The 18,500-nt window shown below is 38.7% G+C and overlaps 1 non-coding gene across 1 annotated transcript; it reads right to left on the reverse strand.

Moving 5' to 3' along the window:
- Window positions 1-238: 238 nt before the first annotated feature.
- Window positions 239-345, reverse strand: LOC141679548 (small nucleolar RNA R71). The gene has a single exon (XR_012558130.1). It is a non-coding gene; the product is annotated as a small nucleolar RNA R71 (small nucleolar RNA).
- Between the last annotated feature and the right edge of the window lie 18,155 nt (window positions 346-18,500).

Genomic DNA, 18,500 nt, shown 5'->3' on the forward strand with positions numbered 1-18,500 from the left:
TTTTGGAGGAGCGGCAACTGAAGACCCCAACATGCACATAAGGAATTTTGTCGAGATCTGCAGCACTTTTAAGTATAATGGCGTGACTGATGAGGCTATCAAGTTGAGGCTTTTCTCATTCTCACTGAGGGACAAGGCTAAAGACTGGTTACATTCTGAACCAGCTGGGTCCATCACTACGTGGCAAGATCTTGCGCAAAAGTTTCTGGTGAAGTTTTATCCGATGGCAAAGACTGCTGCTATGAGGAGTGCTCTTACTCAGTTTGCGCAGCAACCTACAGAATCTATGTGCGAGGCTTGGGAACGCTACAAGGAAATGTTGAGAAAATGTCCACATCATGGAATGTCGGATTGGATGGTGATCACTGGTTTCTATAATGGTTTGGGGGCCCAATCTCGGCCCATGCTCGATGCAGCAGCTGGAGGCGCCTTATGGGCTAAAAGCTATACTGAGGTGTAGAATCTTATAGAGACGATGGCTGCAAATGAGCATCAAAACCCAACTCAGAGGATGACGTCAGGCAAGGTAGCAGGTATTCTGGAAGTTGATGCAGCCACCGCTATTGCAGCCCAGCTCCAAGCGCTATCAATGAAGGTTGATTCTCTGGCTACATATGGAGTTAATCAAATAGCCATGGTTTGTGAGCTTTGTGCAGGTTCTCATGCTACGGATCAGTGTTCTCTTGTCAACGAATCTGTTCAGTATGTGAATAATTATCAGCGACAACAGCAGCCTGTGCCAGCGACCTATCATCCTAACAACAGAAATCATCCAAATTTCAGCTGGGGGAATAATCAGAATGCTATTCAGCCATCATATCAGCAAGGAGTGAGTAAACAGTTTAACCCACCTGGATTCCAGCAACCACAGCAGTATGCTACAAGGCAATCATATCCTCAACAGGGAAGTATAGCTGCACCTACTAGTGCTGATTTTGAGGAACTTAAGCTGTTGTGCAAGAGTCAGGCGGTTTCTATCAAGACCTTGGAAAATCAAATCGGTCAATTAGCCAATGCAGTGCTCAATCGTCAACCTGGCACTCTTCCCAGTGACACGGAAGTACCAGGCAGGAAGGAAGCTAAAGAGCAAGTCAAGGCTATTACCTTAAGGTCTGGAAAAGTGGCTGATGCTGAAAAGGCAAAAGAAGTAGAAGCTGAAATTAGAGATGAAGAATCTAAGCAAAAGGAAAAAGCGGCGGAACCAAGGAAGACTACTGTTGAACACACTCTGCCTGAGGCTAATACAGGGGAGAAACAGCTCTATCCTCCACCACCTTTTCCGAAGAGATTGCAGCAACAAAAGCTGGATAGACAGTTCGAGAAGTTTCTGGAGGTGTTCAAGAAACTTCACATCAATATACCTTTCGCTGAGGCTCTAGAACAAATGCCTAGTTATGCGAAGTTTATGAAGACTATTCTTTTAAGGAAGGTGAAACTGGATGACCTTGAAACCGTTGCTCTCACGGAAGAATGCAGCGCTGTTCTGCAGCAAAAGTTACCACCAAAACTGAAAGATCCAGGAAGCTTCACCATTCCTTGCACCATTGGCAATCTGACTTTTGACAAGTGCCTTTGTGATTTGGGAGCAAGCATTAATCTGATGCCGTTGTCGATCTTTAAAAAGCTGGATCTGCCTGATCCAAAACCCACATACATGTCACTACAATTGGCTGACCGTTCCATTACTTACCCAAGGGGCATAGTTGAGGATGTGCTCGTCAAGGTGGATAAGCTCTTCTTTCCTGCAGATTTTGTTATTCTGGATTTTAAGGAAGATAAGAAGATTCCCATAATCTTGGGAAGGCCTTTCTTGGCTACTGGCCGTACCTTGATAGATGTGCAAAAAGGTGAACTTACTATGCGGGTCCAAGATCAGGATGTGACCTTCAACATATTCAAGGCAATGAAATTCCCTACAAAAGATGAGGAGTGCTTAAAATTGGATGTGATTGATTCTGCGGTTACTTCGGAACTCGATCGCATGCTAATGTCTGATGCATTGGAAAAGGCCTTAGTGGGGGATTTTGATAGCGATGATGAAGATGGCAACGAGCAATTACAATATCTGAACGCTTCTCCCTGGAAGCGAAAGCTGGACATACCATTTGAATTTCTTGGTACTTCTGACCTTAAGAATGCTGAAGGGAAGCTCAAACCATCAATAGAGGAAGCACCTACCTTGGAGCTCAAGCCATTACCTGAACACTTGAGGTATGCTTTTTTAGGTGATTCATCTACGTTACCTGTTATTATTTCATCTGACCTTTCAGGTAGTGAGGAAGACAAGCTCTTAAGGATTTTGAGAGAATTCAAATCGGCTATAGGATGGACCATAGCAGACATCAAGGGGATAAGTCCTTCATATTGTATGCATAAAATTCTGTTAGAGGAAGGTAGTAAGCCAACTGTGGAACAACAGCGAAGACTGAATCCCATCATAAAGGAAGTGGTGAAGAAAGAAATTCTGAAATGGCTGGATGCAGGCATCATTTATCCTATTTCTGACAGCTCGTGGGTGAGCCCCGTACAATGTGTACCTAAGAAAGGAGGTATCACTGTGGTCGCAAATGAAAAGAATGAGCTCATCCCTACTCGAACAGTTACAGGATGGAGAGTATGCATGGATTATAGAAAATTGAACAAAGCCACAAGGAAGGATCACTTCCCTCTTCCATTTATTGATCAGATGCTTGACAGATTGGCGGGTCATGAGTATTTTTGTCTTCTGGATGGTTATTCCGGGTATAATCAGATTCGTATTGCACCAGAGGATCAAGAAAAGACTACCTTCACTTGTCCATTTGGCACGTTTGCTTTTCGCAGAGTTTTGTTTGGGTTATGTGGCGCCCCGGCCACTTTTCAGAGATGAATGATGGCTATATTCTCTGACATGATTGGAAATAACGTCGAAGTGTTCATGGATGACTTCTCCATCTTTGGACACTCATATGATGAATGTTTGAATAATCTGCGCGCCGTACTCAAAAGATGCGTGGAAACTAATTTGGTGCTCAATTGGGAGAAATGTCATTTTATGGTGCGTGAAGGCATTATCCTTGGGCATAAGGTCTCTAGCAAGGGTCTGGAGGTGGACAAGGCCAAGGTGGGAGTCATTGAAAATCTTCCCCCACCTAATTCTGTGAAAGGAATCCGTAGTTTTCTTGTCATGTGGGTTTTTATCGGCGATTCATCAAGGACTTTTCAAAGATATCTAAGCCATTGTGCAATTTGCTTGAGAAAGATGTGCCTTTCAAATTTGATGATGAATGTTTGGCAGCATTCGAGACTCTCAAGAAGAGTTTGATCACTGCACCAGTTATTACAGCACCAGATTGGACCGAACCGTTTGAGATGGTGTGTGATGCGAGTGATTATGCGGTAGGTGCAGTTCTGGGACAGCGCAAGAAAAACCTCTTCCATGTGGTCTACTATGCGAGTAAGACTTTAAATGGTGCCCAATTGAACTACACCACTACTGAGAAGGAGCTTTTGGCTATAGTCTTTGGTTTTGAGAAATTTCGATCGTATCTACTTGGTACGAAAGTAATAGTATTCACTGATCATGCAGCTATTCGCTATCTAGTGTCCAAGAAGGATTCGAAGCCGAGACTCATTCGTTGCGTGCTTTTACTTAAGGAATTTGAGTTAGAGATCAAAGATAGAAAAGGTACTGAGAATCAAGTAGCTGACCATCTCTCTAGATTGGAGAATCCCGATTCTACTTCACAGGATAGGACGTTAATCAATGAATCTTTTCCGGATGAGCAGTTGTTTGCAATTCAGGAGGAAGAACCATGGTTTGCAGATATTGTAAACTATCTCGTCAGCAATATAATGCCTCCTAATTTGACATCCGCTCAAAAGAAGAAGTTTCTGCATGAGGTGAAGTGGTATATGTGGGATGAACCATATTTGTTTAGACAGGGAGCTGACCAGATCATCAGGAGATGTATGGAGGGGATATTACGAGACTGCCATTCCACGGTTTATGGTGGACACTATGGTGGTGAGAAGACGGCAGCTCGTATTCTGCAAGCAGGTTTTTTCTGGCCTACTTTGTTCAAGGATGCTCATCAGTTTGTTTTAAGGTGTGATCGTTGCCAAAGAGTGGGAAATTTGTCAAGGAAGGATGAGATGCCATTAAATGTGATGCTTGAAGTCGAGGTCTTTGATGTGTGGGGAATCGATTTCATGGGGCCTTTTATCTCGTCTTGCAATAATCAGTACATCTTGCTGGCAGTCGATTATGTCTCAAAATGGGTCGAAGTTAAAGCTTTACCGACAAATGATGCAAAGGCAGTGCTAAATTTTCTTCATAAGCAAATTTTCACAAGGTTTGGAACACCTCGGGTAATCATAAGTGATGAAGGATCGCATTTTTACAACCGTAAGTTCACTTCTATGATGCAGCGTTATAATGTGAATCATCGAGTAGCTACTGCCTATCATCCGCAAACAAATGGTCAAGCGGAAGTGTCTAACAGAGAGATAAAGCGCATTTTAGAGAAGGTTGTTTGTCCGTCAAGGAAGGATTGGTCTTTAAAGCTCGATGAAGCTGTTTGGGCTTACAGAACAGCATATAAAACTCCACTTGGGATGTCACCGTTTCAGTTGGTGTACGGTAAGGGATGTCATCTACCTGCGGAGCTTGAGCATAAGGCCTACCGGGCATTGAAGAAGTTGAACCTGGATTTAGATGCAGCTGGTAAGAAAAGAATGCTTCAGCTTAATGAACTTGATGAATTTCGACTTCAAGCGTACGAGAATAACAAAATGTATAAGGAAAAGGTGAAGAGGTGGCACGATAGGAAGCTACATCCTAAGTTATTTATGCCAGGGCAACAAGTTCTTTTATTCAACTCTCGGCTCCGACTTTTTCCTGGGAAGTTGAAATCAAGGTGGTCTGGACCTTTTATTGTCAAAACTGTGTTTCCACATGGAGCGGTGGAAATTTTTGAGAATGATCCGGACCCAGCATTCAAAGTTAACGGTCAGCGGTTGAAGCACTACTATGGGGACATGGCAAACCGAGAAGTGGTTAGTGCCATTTTGTTGACTACTTGAGAAGGGTACGAAACGTCAAGCTCATGACGAAAAAGAAGTGTTGCGTGGGAGGCAACCCATGAATTGTTGTTACAGGAACCCTTAGAAGTTAATAACCTATCAAAAAACACAAAAAAATCAGAAAACAGGGGCTGAAAAAAAAAATTCCAGTGACCCCCTGAGCGCCCGCTCAGCTTTGCTGAGCGACCGCGCAGCAAGCTGAGCGCCCGCTCAGTTTTGCTGAGCGACCGCTCAGGGGTCGAGTACCAGAATTTTTTTTACAGTTCAGAAAAAAAAACACAAAAACAATTTTAGCCCATAAACCCACGATTTGTTCCCACTACCCCATCATTTTACCCCTTAATTCCCAAACCCTAATCTAATCCACACCCTATATATACATACACCTATCCTACATATCTCCCACAAAACTTCCTACACTTAAACCCTCTCACAAATATCAAAAATCAGTTCTTACACACTTTTATTCACGAATCAATGGCACCTAAGAGAGCACGCACTATTGACAGCAGCAGTACAGTTCCTACTGCTGATTCATCGAGGGGTACTGCTGCAAGGCCTCGGTTAACTGACAGAGTCGCGGAGGAGGAGTACACTAGGCTGTTGGGGAAGCCGATTCTGAAGGAGAGGGGGTTTTTACCATCGGGGAGGGATGGTGAGTTGCTGCCCATGATTGCAGAGAAGGGGTGGATAGCTTTTTGTGAGTCACCCGAAGCGGTACCGATGAGCGTTGTTCGCGAGTTCTACGCGAACGCGAAGGCCGAAAAGAATGGGTTTTCTGTGGTCCGTGGGCTGACGATTGATTATCATCCTGCGGCGATTCGCCGTGTGATTGGACAGTGAGAGAGGAAGCCCGAGGAGGAGAACTGGAATGAAAAGACTGCTGAGGATTTTGACTTGGATTTGATTTGTGCGACTCTCTGTCGACCGGGCACAGTTTGGACCTTCAGGACCGGCACTAATGAGTATCGTCACTTTCCGGCGATCGCCATGAACAGGTATGCCCGTGCATGGAATGCATTTATTTGTGCTAATATTTTGCCTTCTTCATATGCACACGAGGTCACAGTTGAGAGAGCACAGTTATTGTGGGGAATTCTGAATGAGGAATACTATGTGGACCTTGCTGAGTTTATCTACCAAGGAATTCTGAAGTTTTTGAGGGGAGCGAAGCATATGAACATCCCTTATGCATCTACGGTTACGAAGCTATGCCGAGCAGTGGGAGTGAACTGGCCGGTTCATGAGCAGTTGCAGTTGCCAGCAGCTCCGATTGATTCTGGCACTCTGAATGGGATGCAGGAGTGGACCGGTGGTGAGCCTGAGGAGCATGGGCTGGGTTATCGTCTTCCAGGAGGGCGTCCAGCACGAGGTGCTACTATGGCTAGGCCAGGGCGTGATGAGGCTGGTTCTTCGAGAGCTCAGGAGGGTGCTGGGATGGTTGATGCCCAGTATAGGAGGCTTTCACGGAGGATGGATGCCATGTATGAGACGCAGAGCAGGTTTGCTCAGGAGCTCACCCTTGCGTTAGGGACTGCTTTTCGAGGCCTTGGAGCTGATATCCAGTGGCCAGTTTTTGGTGAGGACTCTGCATACCCGCCGCCTGATACTCCACCCACTGAGGGTGATGATGATGATGAATCCGAGTAGGTATACCCTGTGTTCCTTTCTACTACTTTCACTGAGGACAGTGAAGATTTTTAGTTTGGGGGTGGTAGTTAAGGAATATTGTGTGTGTGTCATATAGTTGCATATTCATGATAGTTTAGTTCATATAGTTGCATAATTTATGCCATATTTTTTTTTGTTATGAATGTCATGTAGCTCATGCATTTACCATGATCCCTTTTGTAATGATTTATCGACTGAATTGTGATATTGATGCGAGTGTAGTGATAACATTAAAGTGATATTAAGTCGTGTAGGTTGATATGCATGCTAGAAACAATTGTAAGTCCACTAAGTCTTAGAGAATGCGTAAGGGCTAGATTGTTGTTATGATTTGGTTGTTTTCAAGGTCAATCTACTTATTATGCTTAGAATTCGATTATAGGTTCTTAGTGATAAAGGCATGAAAAAGAAAAAAAAAATTGGAGAAAAAAATATGGAAGTTGTTGCTAGTTGTGGCTAGGCATCAAATGGCTAGTAGCCGGCTCGCATATGGTGCGAGTAGTCTAGGGTTGTGCAAGAAGGAGCGAAACGCACTTGCTCAGAAGTTATTAAAAAAAAATTAGTTTATGCATAATTGATCAAGAGTGTGCTCTTTGGTATTCGAGTTATTAAGTTCTTAGGGGACTTTGTGCCTAGTGACCTAAGGCTTTTAGAGTCTGGGATCCGCTAACCTAACGCTCGTTACATGGATACCATTGTATAAGTCTTTTGTGGACCTCACTCATTGCACGGTCATATAAGCATTTGAGTTGTAAATAAAAAGCACGATTCCGTAATAAGCTCTAGAGTTCTTGTAGTATTGTATATCACTTTGTGCCTAGAATTTTTTATTCTTTGTATAATCGTAGGATTGCCTTGAGGATAGTCTAGTCATAGTAATTGGTCTAGTTCCGAAGCATATCTGTTAAGCATTTGCACACACCACGTTTCTGGCTGTATGTCCGTTTGCATGAGTTTATTGATCTTTAATTGTCTAACTGCATTCGTTGAGATGTGGCAATTTGGTTGGTTAATTGTAGTAAGGGGGATCGCTGCATTTTCATATAGATTGCATTCATGCATGTTTTTGATTCTGTGACGCTTGAGGGCAAGTATCGATTTAAGTTTGGGGGTGTGATAAGTGGCATTTTATACCACTTAGAACGTCTTAAAATGGCTTAAATTGGTGTCTTGAAATCAAGTATTTTGTGTATTTGATGTGTTTTTCTAGTGTTTATGCATTTCGGGGTTTTAGTTGCATTTCGGGGGAGGAATCATCAAGAATAAGCCTTGGCATGTGTTCACCATTGCGAGAGGAAAGAAACGGGCAGATTACGGCCAAGAAACGGAGCAAAATCAGATTTTTTTCCAGTAGAGGTCTGAGCACCCGCTCAGCATTGCTGAGCGGCCGCGCAGCAAGCTGAGCGCTCGCTCAGCATTGCTGAGCGGCCGCGCAGGGTCGGGAAAAAAGACAAATTATTTTAGGACTTCTACTTCTGTTTGGTTTCCACTTCTATGTAATCTGAGTTTTATGGGACTATTATATAAGTAGATTTGAGACGTTTTCATAAGTGTGGATTAAAAAGAAGATTGTGTTTTTACGCAAGAAGCGAAGGAGATAAGGAAGAAGACCGATTTAGCACACCGCAATGAAGAGGAAGCATATCTTCTTGTGATTCTTGTTTCGTTGTAACGTTGGATGCTAGTTTTCTTGCTTTGAACTTATTTACTCTTGTGACGTACTCTGTTTTAATATAATTAGTTTAGTTATTATTTTCTTATGTTTGTTTATCATGATTTCATATGAACCCATGATGACGATAAGTTCTATTATGGGCTAATCGTGATCATGGGGTTGCAACGGATTTATTATGGAATTCTTTAGTTAATCGTTTAATACTTTAGTGTGTGATGATTGCATGATATCTAGTATTGGTTGTGCGTATTCGTCTTATGTGCGTCGCGAACATATAAGATAGGGTGTTAATCTCTTGTGAAGCGACGGTGGATCTTGAGATTTAGAACTTGCCATGCTAGCATAGGTTCATGTATATTGTGCATGATTAGTGGGTAACTCTAACAGTTTTATTTGCCCTATGTAATCAAAAGGAATAACTTGTGCTTAAATCGTTGTGTTGTCAATTTCTGTAGACATATAGGAACTCAACATAATTGATGACTATTCAACTTCTATCTTAATGTGGATACTTGGTAGAATGGTATTAGTACAATGAAAGTTGGCTTTTATCAGTTTCGTGTTATTCGATTAATATCATCAATGTCACATGCTAAAGGTAATAACAATGGCTATAGAAGGAAGTAATAATGAATTTGTGTTCTCATGAGTGTTTTGTTATTGATAAATTGAAGTGTTAGTTAAGTGATTAATTAAGTAGTTAATTATAGTTAATATTTAATCAACAATTTTAAGTGTTAGTGTCTTAACATTGAGAAGTAATCATACATTGGTGAGTGAGTTTAATTAGACAATAATTTAGTCTGAGTCTCTGAGGGAACGAACTAGAAAATATTCTATATTACTTGCGAACGCGTATACTTGCGTGAATATTAGCGCGTGTTTTCGCCCTAACAATTTGCCATATCAGCATTTGCCATCAAGGCATAGTTCTCCTCGCTTTCAGAGTCTGAAGTGTCTGTCCAGTTTTTCTTCTTTGTGACAAGAGCCTTGCCTTTGTCACTCTTCACTTTCTTGCAATCAGGAGATATGTGGCCTTTTTAACCACAGTTGTAGCATTTGGCATTTGTATAATCTCCTCTGTCAGACTTTCCTCCTTTGCCTTCAGATTTTCTGAAATTCTTCTTATCAGAACTTGCACCTCTCCTGGAAAACTTCTTTCCCTTCTTGAACTTCCTGTATGCAATCTTCGTGATTCATTTCACCATAAGAGCACATAGCTTCATCATCTCTTCATCAGCATCCGTCTCAGGCAAGCTTTCAGTTTCTGAGTCATCATCACTATCAGAACTTGATGACTCAGTATCAGACTTTGTGAAGAGAGCTTTACCCTTGCCTTTCCTTGAGGTAGCTGTCTTGGGAGATTCTTATTCAGCCTTAAGTGCAACTGTCCTTGACTTTCCTCTTGCTTCTTTATTCCATCTCAAGTTCATGAGTCTTGAGCATCCCATAAATTTCATCAAGAGTCATTTCATCAAGATTATAGTTGTCTCTTATAGTTGTTGCCTTCAAATCCAGCTTTCAAGAAGAGCTAACAGGAATTTAAGGTTTGAATCTTCAAGATCATACTCCTTATCAACCAGTGATAAATCGTTCAAGAGTTTGACAAATCTATCATATAAATCAGTCAATGACTCATTAGCCTTTGAGTTAAAGTGTTCATACTCTTGAGTGAGTATTGTCTTCCTGTTCTTCTTAATCGAATCAGTTCCCTGACACCTTATTTCCAAGGCATCCCATATCTCCTTTGCAGTCTTACAGTTAATCACCCTATTTGACATTACATTATTAATGGCACTATACAGTAAGTGGCGTAGCTTAGCATCCTTAGAAATTGAAGCGATATCTTCAGTAGTGCAGTCGCTCTTCTCCTTTGGTACTGACTTTGCAGCTTCACCTGCAACTGCAACAGCGAGCTTGGTTGGTTTGTGAGGCCCTTCATTGATTCTGTCAAGATATTCTGGATCAGTTGCTTCCAGAAACATGGTCATCCTCACCTTCCATACGGGATATTCAGATGGCTTCAATATGGGAACTCTAATAGTCCCATATTGACTATGGATTTGTGTCTTTGGTGGTTCTTCAGTTTTGGTGGGCTTGGTTGGAGTTTCTGCTTCAGACATGATTGTTTTTGGATCTTAAACTGTTTGTGTGTTAACAGATAGGCTCTGATACCACTTGTTAGGTCACACACACTGTAGAGGGGGTGAATACAGTGTATAGCACAATTAAATCGAATTCTAATAACACAAGTAACAGAAAACAAACTTTATTCAAAGCAATAAACTCTGTTACAGTATGGAACTATCCTCTCTCAGTGATGAACAAATATCACGAGAGCTGTTAGGGTTACAATAAATAATATTCTTGATAACGATAACACTTATAGTGTAAACCCAATGTCTGTGTTTATATACTACACAGTTACAAGATAATCACTAATTGATATGGAATATAATTCTGCTTCCTAAAATATATCAATCAGATATCTTTTCTTCCAAGTATTCTATTCTTCATAGAATTCCTTCTTCATGCATATCTCTTCTTACGTTTGTCTTGATCTTCTTTTCCTTTCAATCAACTGCCTTCCTTATCTGAACGTTTCCTTTAAGTCCTGATATTATCTTCTGATAAATATCTCCTAAACCTTAAGTACTGATAACTTAAGTTCTGACTTCAGTATAAGTGCTGATTTCAGTTAACTACTGATTTGTCCTGTTTAAGTAAGATCTGAAAACTAAACATAAATCATATTAGTCATGACATTATCAAATATATCTAACATTTAAGTATGCATTTTCTTGCTTAGCAGTATCAAGCTCAACCAACAACAATTCAGTCTCTTGTTTTTCACTCTCAAGTTTTTCATTGATCTTTTTCAATCTGCTAGCTTCCTCATTTATAGCAACCATGCTTGTATGAATGTGGAACATTTCTGTGCTTATCTTTTCAACGGTTTCCTTATATTGACTCACATTTAAATCAATTATGGTAAGAGTTGGTACCTGTGATTTAGATGATGAAGAATCTCCTTGCTCCAAGCCATGAATGCATAGTTTCCAACTTCTTCATCTTCATCATTATCTGAATCATCCCAGCTCTTGCCCTCAGCAATATAAGCTTTCCCTTGTTGCTTCTTTAGAAAAGCATCATACTTTGCTTCCAATTCAAGATAGACTTTGTCTTTCTTTGCCTTCTTGGGTTTCCTACATTCTGTAGCAAAATGGCCCAACTCATCACAGTTAAAGCACCTTATTTCTGATCTATCAACAGATCCAGTTTTGTAGCCAGTTTTGCTATCAGGAGTGTACTTCCCTTTTCCTTTCCAGCTGTTGACTTTGTTGAAGGACTGTCCTTTTCTCTTGAAAAATCTTGGTTTCTTTACTCTAATATTAGAGAATTTTCTAGCCAAGTAAGCCATTGATTTGTCTAGCTCATCAAGAGTGTAGAACTCATCTTCTTCATCCAATTCCAGTATGACTTGCTCTTCAGTGTCATTGACTCTTTTCTCACTTGTAGAAATTGCTGGAGTTGGGGATCTTTGCTCATCATTAGAAGTCTGGCCATCATTCACAATCAGTGCACTTGAGCCATCCATTACATATCCTTGATCAGCCCTTAATGACTTTTTTGAATCATTTCAAGTTCATAAGTTTTTAGAACCCCATAGAGCACTTCCAGTGTGATTCTACTCAGATCCCTTCCTTCTCTAATTACAGAGATTTTTTGTTCCAAGTGATCAGGGAGAGTAAGCAAGAACTTCAAATTCACTTCTTCGACATCATAAAATTTATCATGAAGCTGCAAGTCATTTATCAGCTTATTAAACCTTTCAAACACATCAGTAATACCCTCCTTTGGTTTAGCCATAAAACCCTCGTACTGAGAAATCAATATCCTTCTTTGATTTGACCTAACCTCCTCAGTTCCTTCATAAAGTATTTCAATCTTTTCCCAGATCTGTTTAGCAGTGTCACAGTTGACAATGTTATTATACATTACATTGTCAAGTGACTCAATTAGTATCAGTTGCAAAGCACTATCTAGGGAAACTTTCTCTCTTTCAGGTTCAGTATACTCAGAAGGATCCTTGGGAGCATAATGAGCTGGAATAACCATATCTCCATCTGTGGTTTCCTCAACTCTAACTACAGGAGTGAAGGGCCCATTCTTGAGGATACCAATGTATAGATGATTGGCCATTCTTATAAACAGCAACAATTTCTTTTTCCATAAAGTTTAATTGGCCTTATCAAAGGGAGGAATCTTGATACTACTGATTTTCTGTGTATTCATTTTTCCAAGATCTAATCTGTTTACTTTCAGATTTTGCTCTGATACCACTTGTTAGGTATGAATATAACACAGAGTGGGGGTGAATGTGTTTTGGCTTAAATGTTTGATTTTCGATCGACTTAGGCTTTAGCAGTTGGTAATTGTTAATGATTTAGTAGAATGGATGTTAAACATAAATAGCTGTGCAAATATGTAAAACAAAGATCTTCAAAACTCACTTAATTTTATATTAGAAATCAAGCAGTATTTTGCTACAAAATCTCTAAGTTCTTGTTTTAGAACTTAGCTTCTTTCTTGAGAGAGAACACACAATTTTCTATTCTGATTGTTCTGCTTAACTAGAGGACCAGTGTTAACTTTATAACTCAGTTAACTGCTGGTTTACACAGTGGATAATAAACATGCTATTAGCTTTTCTAAACTGTCACTTGTAATTTCTATTTATAGAAAAGCAAATCTTCCATTTCTGGCTTAGCATATCTTTAGCATCCCGTGATTACTTTAATCTCCTCTGTCAGTTAATCTTTGTCATTGATCTTGCACATCTCTCAAGCTGCTTTTTGTAGACTTGTCAATCCAGTTGTGTGAATTGTTTGTTGATTTGCAACCTTGGATATTGAACTGTTCTGCAATTCTGTACTTAGAGAAATTTCTTCACTTCGAGATCTCCAGTTAAGCTGTAGAGAACTCGACATCTCAATAGGCATGTTGGCTTGTCGATATCTCTGAAACTTCATTGTTAACTTGACTTATCGACAACTCTGAGTTCTCTAGTGAATTTTGGTTTATCGATAACTCAGAGTTCTCTAATGGACTTTGGCTTATGGATAACTCAGAGTTCTCTAATGAATGTATACTTGACGATATCTCTGAGTTCTCGAATGGGTATCTGACTTATCGATATCTCCAATAGCAATTCCTGAGTTCTCTACACCCGGTAGATGTTGCTTATCCGTCGGGTAGACATTGCTCATCCGTCGAGTAGATATTGCTCATCCGTCGGGTAGACATTGCTCATCCGTCGGGTAGATATTTCTCATCCGTCGGGTAGGTATAATTCATCCGTCGGTACTCTCTGGAGTTTAAATGACTTCTCGATAAGTAATTCTGGAATTCCCAAATGATTTCTCTATAACACTAATTTTGTGACTTGTAGAGATCTTGACTTAGAATGTTTTACACCAAACAGATTTATTCAACTCCAAGCTTCTTCATAATTCTTCTGAGGCCTGATCTTCTTGATCTTCTTCCAGATAGAATTCTTAGGCTTGACACTGTTTAGAGAAAAATGCTCCAGTCTGCTCCATTTACATTTTACAGACATTAAGTGTTACAAGTATGAATTACAGATTAAGGTTACAATACAACTAATCTTAGGGTTGTCAGTATGACTTAGTCTTGTTATAATACAGGCATGTCTTGCACAACAATCTCCCCCAATTTGTGAGAAGATTGTTTATCACAAATTCATGCATGTTAACAAGACTAACCCCAAGTTAAAGAATGAAAATAAAATAATATAAAAGCTGGTACAACACTTGTACAATGAATATTTGATAGTTTACAATAATTAAGTAAAGACTGGGCTGTCTGATTCCTTCTCAATTATGTTCTTAATTTGCACAAGTATTTCCAATTCTTCTAGGATGGGGGTGTCAGTTAGAGCCTCTATTAGTTTCAACAAATATGGCTTAAGATATCTAGCTAACATCCCTTTCCTATAACTTGACAAAGAGCCAGCTTTTATATTCAGAAATCTTCCATCCTTTGATATTATGCTCTTGCCTGCTGCCTTCAACTCTTCTGATCTTCTGATATACTCAGATCATAGATGTTGATGATATTATTAGCTCCAGTAATCTTTGACATTCTTCTGAGGCATAATTCTTTGACATCATCTATTATATATTACAAAATCGTACTCCAGATCGAAAAAGTTGAAAAATGGAAAATGCTTGGAATATCGCAATTAGGTTAGGAAGGAGTTCTCGAAAGAGTTTCGGGTTATAAAAACATAAAAACGGATGACGTTGGTTGGTTCCCGATTGTATAAAATAGTTTTTAAATACTCGGAAAAAGATTTTATAAAATCCATATATTTCCTATAAAATCATAAATCAACATAAAAATAAATAGGAAGATATGACAATTATTTATATTTTATTTTGGACATATAAAAATTAAAATACTCAATTAATATTATTTTTAAACATCCAAACACATTTAACACTTAACAAATAATTCACAGAATAAATACTAAACATACATAATAATTATTTATTAGCAAAATAATTACACGGTATATCCCAGATATTACAGACGGTCTAATAAATTCCATACTGGTGTAGTTATTAATTTCTACTTTATTCCATCTCCCTTCTTCCTTTCTTCTCGTTGCTTCCTCTTAAATCTTTAGCTCTTAAAAATATTCTTCTCACTTATCCATACAAATGACTTTTTATTTCTCTTGTTCATTATGACAGGCGTATTTACCCACGAAAAAACTCACACATTTGCGATAGTTTCTGAATTCTGCCAGCGTCCTTACTTCTCCCCAATTCCTCATTATTTTGATTTCGAATTTGAAAGTCACATCAAAATTTGACTTAATCTAATTGGAATCGATCTCCATGTAACTGACCATTAATTGGTACAATTAGCCAATTAACTCACTTCATTGATCAATTGTACCAAGTGACGACTAGCTAAATGAAATCAAAGACCAATTATATATAGTCGAATTGGATGTAACAACCTCTTTCGAGAACCAAGATCACAATTATTTGGGGTATCAGAGGAATATTAATTACACACGGAAGTATACTTTCTATTTTTAAAAGTAGGGTAATCTCTGAAAATTTGGGCAGCATCTCCTTTATATTATTGACTACCAGTCGGACTCAAGCCGACACCAACAATCAAACAACCAACAATCAATCCTTAAATATACTGATCCACTACCACCTTCTAAATTCATTATATCACCACCGCATATAATACTAACCAGTACAACCCATATTTTAGTTCAACCTAGGAATATAGCGAACAATTCTGATGATACCATGTCATTTCTCATATCTTCTAATTATAATAGAATATCAGTACTGAGTATAATTATAAATTATTCTAGAATTATTCTAGTTCATGTTTTAAGTAAAGCTCTTTACTTAACAATTCGTCCATTCTTGGCAATACACACTTATTCTTATTAATTAACTTGTTCAACCTTTGATGACCAACCCCTGGTCTCAACCAACACTCTAAAAATCTTGCGAATGAGTTCATTTGGTTTTAGAACTTTACATCTTAAAAATTGTTGCAGTCAACCCACCATACCTTCATCTCCTCTTATGTCTTTCCATATTGAACCTTCTTTGCTGACCCTGCTACAAGTGTAATTTTACCACAACACACTTTCTTGAGTGGAAAAGTCCAACCATCCCTTGATGAACACACTTAAAGTTAATTCATATCTAACATTTCTTCGATTTCGAATCTTCATGATAAATATCTCCCACATGATTGAGGTATGTTTCATTTTTACAACGTCTTAATCGATTATCTGGTTATTATTAAGAATTTCTTCATTCACCTTCATTGTCCAATCGATCATGTGCCTCATCTGATACATGCAGCTTTTGTAATAACCCCAAAATTTTGAAATTTTTTTAACCCTTATGAATAGTGTTTTTGCTGATATTGCTGAATAAGAAAACTTTTCTTGCCACACTATGTAGGGGTTCTTTGATTGATATTCTGAGATTTTATTAGTACTCTATATGATATATAAGTGTATGTAAAGATCATCAGAATCCAATTCCGAACACTTTGATTTTTCCCGGAAATCCACCAGATACAGAAAGAATTGAGTATATGGTAACAGGATAAAAAGGATTTAAATTAAAGGATTATAAGAGAGGATCATAAAAGGAATATAATGTACTGAGAAAGGTTAAGGAAACCCAAGTAATAAGATCATGGGTATGATCCCTCAAATGATAAACCAGAACGAAAGTTAAGCGAACCGTATAACAGATCAGGGGTCATTAGCCAAGTGATTAAGAGTTAGGCAAAGGGTTAGAGGGGAGTGATGTCACCTCACCAACAAGAAGAGGACAAGTGTGGGAGGGTGACATCACAGGATGACCTAAGCATGACATAAGGGAATGAGGTGTGGTTGATTAATAACCACACAAATTTTCATGGTTAAAAATGATCAAAACAAACAAAATCAACCAACCAACAAATCATTTCACCAAAACACAAAGTTTATTTCACTTTCTTCATCAAAAGCTCTCGGCTTTCTTCTTCTTCAAAGAAAGAAAAATTCAAAACCCTAGTTCCAAGCTTCATTAATTAGTGAGGTAATTATTTAAGACTCCTTATGCATAGATATAGTTATCCTATAAGTTTGAGCTTCTAATTCATTCACAATCTCTTCCTAAAAATCATGGAAGAAGAGGGTGAATAGTGTTTTTCAAGAACTTAAATTTTTGTTCTTGAGTTTTTGTTTAGATTAAGCTTGGACAAGGACTTTTAAGGGTGATTCCAAGCTAATTACTTGATTCTCCACTCTCCAAGGAAGGTATAACCCCTCCAAACCCTAACTTTACTTGAGTATTAGGTTTAGTTTTGTTGTTATGGTTCATGAGAAGCATGATTCTTGTAGACTTAGAGATTGGTTGGTTTTATTATGTTTTGGAGTTGTAAATCTTGATGATTAGTTAATAAACTTAAGTAAACTCTTGGTTCATGATTGAGAAATAAGTATGAATTGGTAATATTGAGTTGTTGGGGATGTTGTAGTATGGTATGGATGGATTTTGGTTGTATGAATGAATTGTGGTTGATTGGTGGTTGATTTGGAGTAATGTCCGATTTACTTTAGACTGTTTTTGCTCTTAACATTAGGACCCGAGAACTCCCTGTTAAATTTTTACCATTGCCATGAATAGATAGTTCATGTTGCGAGCTTCGTTTTGATATGTGGTTCGTTTGAATCCGATGTACGGTTTAGGAGAAACGACCGTTTTAAGTAACGGCGTTTCGCGAACGAACCATTACCCCTCGCCTTACTTTGAAACATAGGTTAAAGACCTGAAATGACTAATTGGAGTATAAATCATTTATTTAAAGTGTATTAGGCAGTTGGTAAGGCACTCGCGAAAGAATCGCCTTAAAACCCTTAATGGTTAATTTATTAAAAATGGTAGAGGCAAGGGTACTCGAGCGACTTAAGGGAATCGTTGAGCGCAAAGCAAGTGTTAAAGTCTAATTGGTTAAATTATAGATTCATAAGCGACTTTGGTTTAATTCCAACTTATATGTTGTTTATAGGTTACCAGACTCATCCCAAGCCATTTGTCACCCCAGTAGCTCAGGCAAGTTTTCAACCCGTTATACTGTTGTTGTGATGTAAATATATGTAAATGCATTGTCTTGTGATAAGTGCATGATTGTTATTAGCAAATCATGCGATATATTGGAGCATGTGATATGGTATATATGCATGTCTGTTCCGTAATCTTGATATATATCTGTTGATTCCATTGCTTATAAGTTGCATAATACCTATGCTAGAGATAAGCAGTAGTTGCGTATACCCTTAGTATAGGGGACCCAAAGGTGAACATTTTTCTAAACCGGGAGTCGATGTTCCTGAGTATAATATATATATATATATATATTGTTATAGTTTTCAAAACTATTAATCGAATAAGGTTTATTCGATAACTTTATTTTATTTAATGAATATTAGTTGAATATTCATTTGAGGACTTATAACTCCGCTTAT

Source organism: Apium graveolens, chromosome 1 (assembly GCF_009905375.1).
Source record: "Apium graveolens cultivar Ventura chromosome 1, ASM990537v1, whole genome shotgun sequence".
NCBI lineage: Eukaryota > Viridiplantae > Streptophyta > Magnoliopsida > Apiales > Apiaceae > Apium > Apium graveolens.